This window comes from Bison bison, unplaced genomic scaffold (genome assembly GCF_000754665.1).
Source record: "Bison bison bison isolate TAMUID 2011002044 unplaced genomic scaffold, Bison_UMD1.0 scf7180017864038, whole genome shotgun sequence".
Classification (NCBI taxonomy): Eukaryota; Metazoa; Chordata; class Mammalia; order Artiodactyla; family Bovidae; genus Bison; species Bison bison.
In genome coordinates this window covers 553,891-567,137 of record NW_011494610.1, presented here as the reverse complement: position 1 = coordinate 567,137, position 13,247 = coordinate 553,891, and the positions used below count along the sequence as shown (strand labels likewise).

The following is a 13,247-nucleotide window of genomic DNA, read 5'->3' as shown; positions in this document are numbered from 1 at the left end:
GCTACCATCCCCTTATTGAAATTGGGAGGAGGGAGCGGGAACAACCTTCTGTAACATGGCCCTCTGCCTGTTGCTTGACCCTGCTTCCCTGGCTAACCCAGGGAGGCAAGTTTTCATCCATGGAGCATATAACCTTCTTAGGGTCTTCCTCACTGCCAGGTTCTCTGACAAGGGGCATCTTGCTCAGACTTGAGCTCTCCTAACTTGTCCCACCACCAGCAGGGCCCCTGCCACTGGTGGGACCCTCTGCTCAGCAGTCAGTCTGCTTGAGCGGGGTACCAGAAAGCCTAACTACTGGAGCATCCACCTGACCCAGAGAAAACTCACACCTCCTGGTCAGTGACTCTACTTCCTCCCCTGTCCACCCTTCTTCTCTCCTGCTCAGATAAGCACAGGAGGACATCAGCAGATCTGTTGCCAAGTAACCCCCGCCACCACCACTTGGGAACAGTATCCCAGCATCCTCTTCTTGAACTCACTCTTCAGTATCCAGGAAGGACTACCAGAGAAAGGTGTGGGGGTGGGAACTATCTTCTGCCATAGATACTACATTCCTCAATAAAACCAGAGAACTCCTCCCTCCCCAGGATTATTATATGGCAAGGAAAAGGAAAGCAAGGGATTGGCTAAGGGATATGGGACCATTTCTGCCCCACTAGTAAACCTTGGAGAGAAAGTACTGCCTCCCGTTTGGAATGCAGGTTACAAAGGGTGGGCCTGTGGCTTTTACCAGCTCCTAAGTAACAGGGAACTCTCACTCAACGACCTTTGGATTGGGCCCTCACTCATATCTGAATTGATTCCTGGAGAAGATGATTTTTCTAGCCCGAGGCCCACAAGGAGCCCAGGCACATGCTGGATGCTAAACAACATGAATGTGAATGTGGGGTGGATGTTGGACCATGAAATGAGACTGAAAGGATGCACTGGAATCCACCTGCTCATCCCCACACTGTCCAAAGTTTAACTGCCCATCTCCTCCAGATGACCGGACTCTCCAGCTGGGACTCCCAGGCCCAGGAGTGGACAAAAATCTTTCCCCCTCAGCTCGGCAGAGCTGGCTGGGAATTTATCAAAGAGAACTAAGAAACTCAGGAAAGAACCCAATCAGAAATTAAGGAAACATAAGAGCCAGCAAGTGAAAGTGAAGTTGTTCAGTCGTGTCGGACGCTTTGCGACTCCGTGGACTGTAGCCTACCAGGCTCCTCCGTCCATGGGATTCTCCAGGAAAGAATGCTGGAGTGGGTTGCCACTTCCTTCCCGACCCAGGGATTGAACCAGGGTCTCCTGCATTGGAGGCAGACACTTTAACCTCTGAGCCACCAGGGAAGCCTGGTAATGGAAAGAAGAAGGAAATGGCAACCCACTCCAGTACCCTTGCCTGGAAAATTCCATGGACTGAGGAGCCTGATAGGCTACAGTCCATGGGGTTGCAAAGAGTGGACACAACTGAGTGACTTCACTTTCACTTTCCAGAGCTAGCAAAAGTAACAGGTGAGCTGACAAAGAAGTTCTTTTTTATTATTATTATTTTTAATTGGAGGATGATTGCTTTACAATGTTGTGTTGCTTTCTGCCAATCAACAACATGAATCAGCCATAAGTATATGTATGTCTCCTCCCTCCCACCCACAGAAAAGCTCTTTATCATGATCTGGTTAAAGCCCCTCACTGGCTTGGCTGCCCTAGACAAAGACGACTTCATGTCTGGCCCACAGCCTTCTCAGACTCTGAGATCTGGAATAAGAGATGGCTTTGGTTGAAGGAAGGGCTTCCCTTGTAGCTCAGTCAGTAAAGAATCTGCCTGCAGTGCAGGAGACCCGGGTTCTATCCCTGGGTTGGGAAGATCCCCTGGAGAAGGAAATGGCAACCCACTCCAGTATCCTTGCCTGGAAAATCTCATGGAGAGAGGAGCCTGGTGGGTTGCAGTCCATGGGGTCGCAGAGTCAGGCACGACTGAGCGACTAACACTTACTTACTTACTTAGGTTGGAGGAAGGGATCTGAATTCCGTACCGGGGCCTTGAGATCCTGCATTATCTGGCTTCCGCTGACCTCTCCCTCTTCTGGCCTGCTTGCTTGCTACACTGCAGCCTGTAAGGCCTCTCGGCTCCCCACTCAAGAGCCTTTGTGTTGCTCACTCTACCTCAAACGCTTATCCTTCACTCTTCCTCTGCTATCTCACTATTGGGCTTTCCCGGTAAATGGCATCTCCTCAGAGTGGCCTTCCCTGATTACCTTATCTAAAATGAGTTCCTCCACTACCAAAGGTATTAACTCTTTACTCTGTCATCCATGTTGAAAATCAGCTCGGATGTCTAACTGTACCTCCAGGCTTCCCCTGTGAAAATTTTCTGGCAGACTGTTAATCATTATGGTTTCAGATTTTATGATGTAAAAATACCTAATGCCAAGCTCAGCTATCCATTAGTTTCTTAGAGTAGAGAGAGCATTCAGTCCAATCTCCTATGTAGCATCTTGTTGGCACCTCACTCACATGCCCTCCATGTACATGTTCCTGTTCCCTACTTGAAGCACATGTGGCCTCTGCCTGGGGGACCTTGGGTGGTTACAAGAGCTTGTTGAGGTGTTGAGGATGTCTGGACAGAAGTGCCAGAGTCAGTGTCCTTAGGAACAGCCATCTACAATGACAAGAATTTGATGGATGAATATCCTAACTCCCTTATCGTTTTCAGTCATTCAGTTATGTCCAACTCTTTGCAACCCCATGGACTTGACTGCAGCACACCAAGCTTCCCTGTCCTTCATTATCAATCAGAGTTTGCTCAAACTCATGTTCATTGAGTCAATGATGCCATCCAACCATCTCATTCTCTGTTGCCCACTTCTCCTCCTGCCCTCAATCTTTCCCAGCATCAGGGTCTTTTCCAATGAGTTGGCTCTTCAGATCAGTTGGCCAAAGTATTAGAGCCTCAGCTTCAGTAGTCCTTCCAATGAATATTCAGGGTTGATTTCCTTCAGGCTTTACTGGTTTGATCTCTTTACAGTGCTCATCCTTTAGGTGGGATAACTCAGAAGCATGTGTTCCACACTCTCTCCCCATCAAGATTACGCTCCATTGCCCCTTAACCAACCCTGTAATGGCTTCCTTCCCCTCCCTGTTTCACTTCTCCCACACCCCTATCTGCACTTCCTGGGGCCGACTCCTAAATAAACTAGTTGCACTTAAGTCCTAGTCCCAGTTTCTGTTGTGGGGAGAATCCGACTGAGGCACTTTCATTTGTGTAGGAGGAACCGAGCAGCAAGAAGTGGGGTAGCTAGGTGAGCAGGAATGTGGCCTCTGAAGTCAGAGGCCTGAGTCCGAAGCCAGGTTCTGCTCCTGACCATGTGGCCCTGAGCACTTTCTTAACTTCTGGTTTCTCCTCTGTTAACATAGGCCTAACGTAAGAAGAAGGGGCTATATATGTATGTATACACATATAGCTGATTCACTCCATTGTACAGCAGAAACTAACATGATATTATAAAGCAACTGTATCCCAATTAAAAAAAAAAACTGGCCTAACAGCTCATATGATTATTATAAGAATTAATTATGTGATTTTCCTCTAATATCCACTAAAATATTTATATTAATCATTAAATTAGAAAACTGAGTCCTAGAGAGTGTATGTGCTAGGTCACACAGAAGCCTGGCACTCTCATATCCCACTTCAGAAGATTGTGCTCTCGTCTTCCATGGGCTGAGGACGATACAGTCACAGGGTTCCACTTGTCCTAGACTTTGAATTTTCCTAGGTGGAACTGGATGTTTATCTGTGCTGTCCAATAGCGCTTTCCAGAGAAACATTCTGTATCTACCCCATCCAATAATGTAGCCACAAAGTACATGTGCCTGTTAAACCCTTGGGAGATGGTAAGTGCAACCAAGGAAGCAGATTTTTTATTTACTCCTAATAAACATAAAGTGCTTGCCAAGTCACTTCAGTCGTGTCCAACTCCTTGCAACTCTCTGGACTGTAGCCTGCCAAGCTCTTCTGTCCATGGGATTCTCCAGGTAGGATACTGGAGTGGGTTGCCATTTCCTTCTCCAGGGGATCTTCGGGATACAGGAATCAAACCCAGGTCTCCTGTATCTCCTGCATTGGCAGAAGGGTTCTTTACCACTAGCGCCACCTGGAAAGCCCATGTATTGCTAGTGGCTATGGTTAAATTAGACAGCTTGGGTCCAGAGGATAGGGGTTGGGTGATGGTGGGAAGAATCACTTCATTTTTTTCTTCTTTCCTTATTTCCTCTTCCCTCCTGTCACCTTTCCTAGCCGCAGTGATCCAGCCCCCTATTCACAGCACTCTCTGCCTTTCTCTCCTTTATGCTGTGTTCTTCGGAAGGAAGGGACTGTGACAGCCGTTGTATTTTCATACACCCTGCAAGGTGAAACAGACTCCTTTGTGATCCCCGTGTTGAAAGACAACACGAATACCTGCTATAAATATAGCTGAATAAAGATCCTTTTCTAGATGGCTTCCATTGTTCCCTGTTCGCTTACAGTATTCATGCTGAGATAATTTCCAGCTTCTGAGAAACTCAATAGTTATAAAACATACCATTACCTCATTTTCATTTTATTAGATTTACAGGTCACAAGACTACTTTGATCTTTACCAAGTTCATCATTAATGGTTTCAAAATAATGTTCTTTCTGTTTCAGCATGAGCCCAATACAGAACTTCCTACTTGTGTATTCTTTTATCTCCTGCTTCGTACTTTTACTGTCTAGACAATAGCAGCTAATGGAGTCTTTCAGATGCCAGTGTGTATTTCACACTCACGAAGAGGTTCCCCACAGAACTCTGTGACCCCATAGCAAAAGCAGGAAAAGTGATTTCTTTCCAAACCATCTAATCCCAATGCATGGCCTGAAAAGGTCTGCCTGAGTCATATATCTGATAAACCATCAGCTCTTCAAGGCTACACTTCCATGGTACCTTTCAGTAATTCTGCTGGACACAGTGGGACACACACGGGCTTGGGCACCTGACAGATATGGGTTTGAATCCTGACTCTGTTGTTTAGCTGTGAGAAAAAATAACTTGTCTGCTTTGAGTCTCAGTTTCCTCATTGTAAAATGAAGGAATAGGATACTTATTAATACTTTACAGGGTACTAGAAAGACTAACGGAGAAGGCAATGGCACCCCACTCCAGTACTCTTGCCTGGAAAATCCCATGGACGGAAGAGCCTGGAAGGCTGCAGTCCATCGGGTAGCTGAGGGTCGGACACTACTGAGCGACTTTACTTTTGCTTTTTACTTTCATGCATTGGAGAAGGAAATGGCAACCCACTCCAGTGTTCTTGCCTGGAGAATCCCAGGGACGGGGGAGGCTGGTGGGCTGCTGTCTATGGGGTCGTATAGAGTCGGAGACGACTGAAGTGACTTAGCAGCAGCAGCAGCAGCAGCAGCAGCAAGACTAAGAGGATTTACATAGGAAGCGGGATATTGAAGTCACTAAAAGCACAGATTTCCTTTCTAGTATACTGTCCTATGACCTTGAGTAATTAACCTACCTCTTTGAGCCTCAATTTTCTCATCTATAAAATGGGAATAGTAATACCAGTGTTGCAAGGATTAAATAACAATATGTATAAAGTCCTCAGACATGACTGACTCACCTCTTAGTATACCCAGAGGGGAGCTTCTCATCTCATTCTTCCCAACCCAGGGATTGAACCCAGGTCTCTTGCATTGCAGGCACATTCTTCACCCTGAGCCACAAGGGAAGCTCAAGTCAGCGACCACATTTTTTTTAATTGAAATAAAGTTGATGTATATGTGATGGGTGTACAGCATAGTGATTCACAATTTTAAAGGTTATACTTCATTTATACTTATAAAATATTGGCTGTATTCCCTGTGAAGTACAGTATGTCCTTGTAGTTTATTTTATGCGTTAATAGTTTATTAACCCCTTAACCTTATCTTGCCCCTTCCCATTGGTAACTACTTGTTTGTTCTCTATATCTGTGAATCTGCTTCTTTTGTTATATTCACTTGTTTGTTGTATCTTTTAGAGTCCACATATAAGTGATATCATAACATTTGTCTTTCTCTGACTTATTTCACCATGTTGTTGCAAATGGCAAAATTTCCTTCTTTTTAATGGTTGAGTACTATTCCATTGTATATATAAGCCGCATCTTCTTTATCCATTCATCTGATGAGCAATTAGGTTGCTTCCATATCTTGGCTGTTGTAAATAATGCTGCTATGAATACTGAGGTGTGTGTATCTTTTTAAATTAGTGGTGGGCTTTTTGGGGGGAGATATATATCCAGGAGTGGAAATGCTGAAACACATGGTAGTTCTATTTTTAGGGTTTTTGGTTTTTTTAATGCTGTACCCCTTGGTTTGCGTTCCCCAACCAGGGGTTAAACCCAGGCCCTCAGCAGTGAGAGGATGGAATCCTAACCACTGGACTGCCATGGAATTTCCAATTTTTAGTTTTTTGGGAAACCTGCCTACTCTTTTCTACAGTGGATGCGCCAATTTACATTCCCATCAACAGCATATGAGAGTTCTCTTTTCTCCATAGCCTTGCCAACATTTGTTGCTTGTGTTCTGATGACAGGCATTCGACAGGTGTGAGGTGATAGCTTCTGGTTCTGATTTGCATTTGCCTGGTGATTAGCGATGTTAAGCATCTTCTCATGTGTCTGTTGGCTATCGGCATTTCCTCTCTGGAAAAATGTCTGTTCAGGTCTTCCACCCATTTTTTAATCAGGTTGTTTGGTCTTTTAATGCTGAGTTGTATGAGCTGTTTATATATATTGGATATTAACCCCTTATTGGTCATATGATTTGCAAATATTTTCTCACATTCAGTAGGTTGTCTTTTCATTTTGTTGATGATTTCCTTTGCTGTGCAAAGCTTTCTAGTTTAATTAGGCCTCATTTATTTTTGCTTTTATTCCCTTTGCTTTAGGAGATATATCAAATATTACTACTATTTATGTCATAGAGTGATTGAATACTGTTTTTAGAACAGGATTCTTAAGTTTTTTTGTGTGTATAACGTTATGGACTTCTCTGACCATCTGGAGAAGACTATGGACCCTTCTCAGGAAATGTTTTTAAATGCATAAAATATGATAGATAAGGTTACAAAGAAAACTAATTATATTGAAATACAGTCATCAAAATATTAGAAATACAAAGGTGTGATATAGCACTGGATATGCTTCTTAATTAATGGTTTACATAATAAGATCTTGTGGCAAGCCTAAAATTTACATTAATTTCAAAATAATGATGAGCATAAACAATAATTCAAGACCTCCCTCACAACTGTAATGTGACTTGAAATATCTGTGCTCTCTGTTGGAGACAACATAGCAAGCTCTGCTAACATTATTGTTTGTTGACTACATTCCTAATTGAAAAAAAAGTTTAATTTCAGTAAGAGGTAAATGAAAATAAGGAAGTAGGTTTTTCCCAGTTTGTGAAAAACCTCACGTCAAGTGCCCCTGCTTTATATTTAGTACCCCTTTATCCTCAGCTGTGAGATTAGGCGGTAACTCCCAAATTTTCCTCATATTCCATTGCACAGCCTCTGATTGGAAAGGTAATTTTAAGAGAGAAAAGCACAGTTCTCTAAGAGTGCAGGGACCTCCCTGGTGGTACAGCGGCTAAGACTCCACGCTCCCAAAGCAGGAGCCCAGGTTCCATCCCTGGTCAGGGAGCCAGATTCCACAAGCCACAACGAAAAGATCCTGTGTGCCACAACTAAGACCCACTGTAGTCAAATAAGTAAATTAAAAAAAAAAATTTTTTTTAAAGAGTGTGCCTTAGGCTGGCAAGCTACTACTACCAGCTAATTAATGCTTATTGGCAGGCACTGTTCTAGATGTTTTAGACATGCTAACTCAGCAACATTCACAATAATCTTTTGAGACAGGTCTTTTTACTATCTCTGTTTTACAAAGGAGGAAACTGAGGCACAGAGAGGTTAGGTATCATGCCCAGGGTCACACAGCTGGTAAATGGCAGAGCCAGGATTTGGAGCCAAGTAGTCAATGGCAGAAGGAAATGGCAACCCACTCCAGTGTTCTTGCCTGGAGAATCCCAGGGCGGGGGAGCCTGGTGGGCTGTCGTCTCTGGGGTCGCACAGAGTCGGACACAACTGAAGCGACTTAGCAGTAGCAGCAGTCAATGGCAACCCACTCTAGTATTCTTGCCTGGCAAATCCCAGGAACGGTGGAGCCTGGTGGGCTGCTGTCTATGGGGTCGCACTGAGTCGGACACGACTGAAATGACTTAGCAGCAGCAGTCTGAATCCATAGTCTGTTCTCCTATCAGTTCAGTTCAGGAGCTCAGTCATGTCTGGCTCTTTGCGACCCCATGCACTGCAGCACGCCAGGCTTCCCTGTCCATCACCAACTCCTGGACCTTACTCAAACTCATGTCCATTGAGTCGGTGATGCCATCCAACCATCTCATCCTCCATCGTTCCCTTCTCCTCCCGCCTTTAATCTTTCCCAGCATCAGGGTCTTTTCCAATGAGTCAGTTCTTCACATCAGGTGGCCAAAGTATTAGAGTTTCAGCTTCAGCATCAGTTCTTCCAATGAATATTCAGGACTTATTTCCTTTAGGGTTGACTGGTTGGATCTCCAAGCAGTACAAGGGACTCTAAAGAGTCTTCTCCAACACCACAGTTCAAAAGCATCAATTCTTCGGTGCTCAGCTTTCTTTATAGTCCAGCTCTCACAACCATACATGACGACTGGAAAAACCGTAGCTTGACGAGATGGACCCTTGTTGGCAAAGTAATGTCTCTGCCTTTTAATATGCTGTCTCAGTTGGTCATAGCTTTACTTCCAAGGAGCAAGCATCTTTTAATTTCATGGTTGCAGTCACCATCTGCAGTGATTTTGGAGCCCTCCAAAATAAAGTCTCTATTCTAAATGGGGAAGGGGAGTGAGATTTAAATTAAAGCCCTTAGGATGAGTAGCAGTTAAAGAGGTGGCAGAGAAGGGAGTGGGGCGGGGGGCAGGGGGATGAAGGTGTAGGAAATGGCCTGGGAGAGGGCATGGCCCAACTCTAAATGCCTCCCTCCCTGCCTCCCTCAGAGCATCTTATTGAGCAAGGATTCCCACCAAGACCAGCACAGAGGAATGAAGAACTTCTGGGCCTTTATTACGTCATGTGGATTCTTTGAGATCTGGACATAAGAGATATTAATTCTTTTGCCTGGAAAAATGCATTTATTCACATAATATTGTAGAGGGTTCTAATCAAAAGAAAATTACTGGCTGAGAAGGACACAGCGTCACTTCTGCGTATTCCTGCCAAAAATGTTTGACCTGAGTCTAACAATGAAGAAACATCAGAAAGCCTGGATGAGGGATGGTCCTTAAATTAAACGGCCTGAACTCTTAAAAAATGTCAAGGTCAGGAAAGACAAAGGAAGACTGAAGAAATGTTGCAGATTAAAGCAGATGGAAGAGATTTGAAAACTAAAAGGCAACATAAAACCCTAGACTGGTTTCTAGACCAGAAAAAAAATCTTTTTTGTTTCTTTTGCTCTAACTGACATTAGTGGGACAGCTGGTGAAATTCAAATAATAGGTTTGATAACGCAAAGATAACATAGAGATACTAATAATTTAATCTAGCATAGTAGATTCAATAATACAGAGAAACAATTACAAATTGAACAAGGTAAAATGCTCAACATTTGGGGAATCTGGGTGAAGAACATTCAGGAATTCTTTGTACTACTTTTGCAACTCTAATGTATAGCCAAAGTTATTTGAAGATTTTCAAAATATTTCTAAGTATTGTGAAGTCTAGAGCCAGAGGGTTTCATGATGCAGTAAATGACTGCACTTAATCTGCAGCTTGTCTGAGCTCTGCACATCCTCTTCATCTACAGGAAAAGGCTGAGAAGTGCTCTCATGAGATAATTAGCAGAACAGGGTGGCGAGAGATTCATCAGTTGTGGAGTACAGTGCAACCTGGGAGTCAAAAACCCAAGTCACTCACCTCCAGTGCTCTATGACCTTAGGCAAGTCATATAAGCTCTTGCCCCAAATGATTTACCTGTAAAATTGACGTAATAATAGTATTTACCAAGGAGAATATCTACATGACATCATGAGAGGGAAGGAATCCTTAAACAAGACACCAAACACTACAAACCGTGAAGGGAAAGATCGAAACATATGACTACATTAAAAATTAAAACTTCTCAGTGATGAGATACCATCAACAAAGTAAATCAACAAACCACAGAAAGAAGACCTAACTAACACAAGATCAGTATCGAGCATATGTAAATAACTCCTATGGATCAATATGAAAAACATAAATAAACCCAGTGGAAAAATGGTCCAGAAATATCAACAGACAGAAACCTGGAGAGCCTGTAAGAAAAGATGCTCAATATCACTAAATTCAGGAAAATTAAAACTGAAAAAAATATATCATTTCACACATATAAGTGAAAATAAATGAATAAAGTCAGAAAATATCAAAAGTTGGCAAGTATATCTAAAAGTGGTGTTATATATTGCTTGCACAAGTATATACTAGTACTTCTTTGGAGAGCAATCTGGCTATAAACCTCCTAAAGTTCAAGATGTGGTATACTACCAAGTCATCAATTCCACTCCTAAGGTGTGTGTTCTAGAAAACTCTGACATGTATGGGCTTCCCTGACTACCATTGGCTCAGAGGTAAAGAATGCCAATGCAGGAGTCTCAGGTTCGATTCCTGGGTCGGAAAGATGCCCTGGAGAAGGGCATGGCAACCCACTCCAGTATTCTTGCCTGGAGAATCCCATGACAGAGGAGCCTGGCAGGCTACAGTCCATGGGGTCACAGTCAGACACAACTGAAGCAACTTAGTACAAAATATACCTGAAAATGTATGGAGAGTGAGTATTTATAGGAGAGAGGAAGAAAATGGAAGGAGAATCTTAGTTGTGAGTGAAAGGTATGCATTATATTATTTTATGTAGTTTAATGTATGTTTGAGATATTAAGGAATTTTTAAGGTTTAAATTATATAGCATCAGAACAGAGAGCCAGAAACAAAAATAAAAATTTTAAAGCATATAGTATCACATAGAGTTGTTGTGAAGAGTAAGAGATAATGTAAAACTTCTGGGTGGGTAAAGTAACAAGACAAAGTTGAGTCACAGTATCTCTGTTCCTGTATATCTAACTAAAAAGTAATAATAAAAAGTTGAAGGATATCAGCCTAAATTAAGAGTATTCAACCAAACAATGAAAAGAGTACCACTATATGTCATAAGCACCAAAAAGCAGCAACTGAGTCAAGTGTCGTTTTTCACCTGACACAGAAAAGGATATCAGGAAAGCAGGTGAATCCACAAAACCCTGAGACTCCTCACCAAGAGTGGGTGAACAGCCTGGGATAAAGTAAAGGGGAAATTCCTGGGAGTAGAAGTCCCTATCTGCCTTCAGAACCTCTCAGCCAAGGCAGGAAAAAACCATACAGCTTCCATTTTCCCAGGTGCCATGATGAATTATGGGAAGGATCTGAAGGCCAAGCATACCTGCTGATAGGCATCAGACACACTCTGTACTATTCATAAGGAGAATAACTAGACAATAGAGTGCATCCCTATTTCTTTCCTTCAGTTATTTTTGTTTGTGCACAAGTGTGATTGTTTGCCTAATTTTATCTCTCCACTGCACTGAATCTCCAAGACAGCAGGGATGGGTCTGCATTTGCTCATGATAGCAAGTAGGTGTATAATAAACCATAAGGCCACCCTGTAGGTGTATAATAAACATTCAGTGAATAAATTAGTGGAGGGACCTTATGAACTGGTGTCAAAGAAATCTGATTTCTCATAGTATTCAAATCCCACTGCCACCATTTTTATTTTGCATGCACTATTCACAAGAATTTCCCTGGTGGTTCAGATGGTAAAGAATCTGCCTGCAATGGGGGAGATCCAGGTTCGATCCCTGGATTTGGAAGATCCCCTGGAGAAGAGAATGGCTACCCAACTCCAGTATTCTTGCCTGGAGAATTCCATGGACAGAGGAGCCTGGCAGGCTACAGTCTACGCAGTCGCAAATAGTTGGAAAAGACTGAGCAACTAACACACACATTCACAAGGACAAAAACTTGACCCATGGGGTTTGCAGCACTTCCTAACTCACAAAAAGCCTACCTGATTCACATAGCCATCACTGTGATTAACAGAGTGCATTTACAACTGTGTGAGCAAATTCCATTTACTGTGACAAATATATTCTGCAGATTAAATGAGCAATACAATATTTTACATGCTTCATGATCAACAATTACTTTCTGGGAAATTTATTTTTGACACTGAGTGAATATTCCAGAAAGAAAGAAAGAAAGAACTCAAGATGAATCTGTGACTGTATCACCAGAATCCTTTTGCCTCTTGTCAGTAAAACTAAACAAGATACACAGCCGCTTTGCTGGTGCTCCTAAGTCGCTTCAGTCCTGTCCTACTCTGTGCGACCCCAACGGTAGCCCACCAGGCTCCTGTGTCCACAGGATTCTCTAGGCAAGAATACTGGAGTGGGTTGCCGTTTCCTCCTCCACACAGCCTCTTTAAACGTAAACAAAACACTTTCTCTACCTCTCTGCTTTGTTCCTTGTGATCCGGAGGTTACATGAATATATGTATTAGTCTCCAATACACACATCTATAGGTGTTGAGTCTTATACAGGGCGAAATCAAAGTATTCCAGGATTTAAATGATCTCTTTCCACAGTTACAGAGGAAAGAAGGCACTCTGAAAATCTGAAGAAAGGCGAAGCCCTTTAGGATGGTGGCGACCAGGCCTGGGACCCATCCTCACCCGAAGACGCCGTTGCTAGGCAACCCCTTGAGGTCTCAACCGCCAAGCGAGCCACTTCCCCGCCCTCATCGCTAAGGAGATCGACGCTCCAACTCAGTCCTGCCGCAAACACGCGCGCTGTTGCGACATTGCCGCGCCTGCCGCTGCGTGCGCGCCCTCTGCCCCTACTCCCCGCCCCGGCCGCCATTGCCTCGTGCCCGCGCCGGTCGGTTGGTGGCGCCTTTGTCCTACGGCGGGCAGGTGGGCTGAGGCGGAGGCGGCAGCGGCGGGCCTGAGGCGGAGAAGCGGCCAGCAGCCCGCTGCGCTGGTAGCGGTGAGTGCCGGGAGGCGGTGGCCGTTCGCCGAGGCGTGGGGCTGACGGTTGAGGGGGCCCAGGGCCGGATGGGAAGGCTGAGGCAGGAGGGCCCGCTCGACGCGC

The 13,247-nt window shown here is 43.9% G+C and overlaps 1 protein-coding gene across 2 annotated transcripts in view; it reads left to right on the top strand.

Annotated features, from left to right (window-relative positions):
- Window positions 1–13,011: 13,011 nt before the first annotated feature.
- NCOA5 (nuclear receptor coactivator 5) overlaps window positions 13,012–13,247 on the top strand; it is a 28,647-nt gene continuing 28,411 nt past the window's right edge. The window contains exon 1 of one of the 2 annotated variants that reach the window (XM_010835045.1): window positions 13,012–13,142. The gene's annotated coding sequence lies outside the window, so the exon portion shown is untranslated. The remainder of the gene's footprint in view (window positions 13,143–13,247) is intronic. The other variant, XM_010835046.1, reaches the window with a different exon arrangement.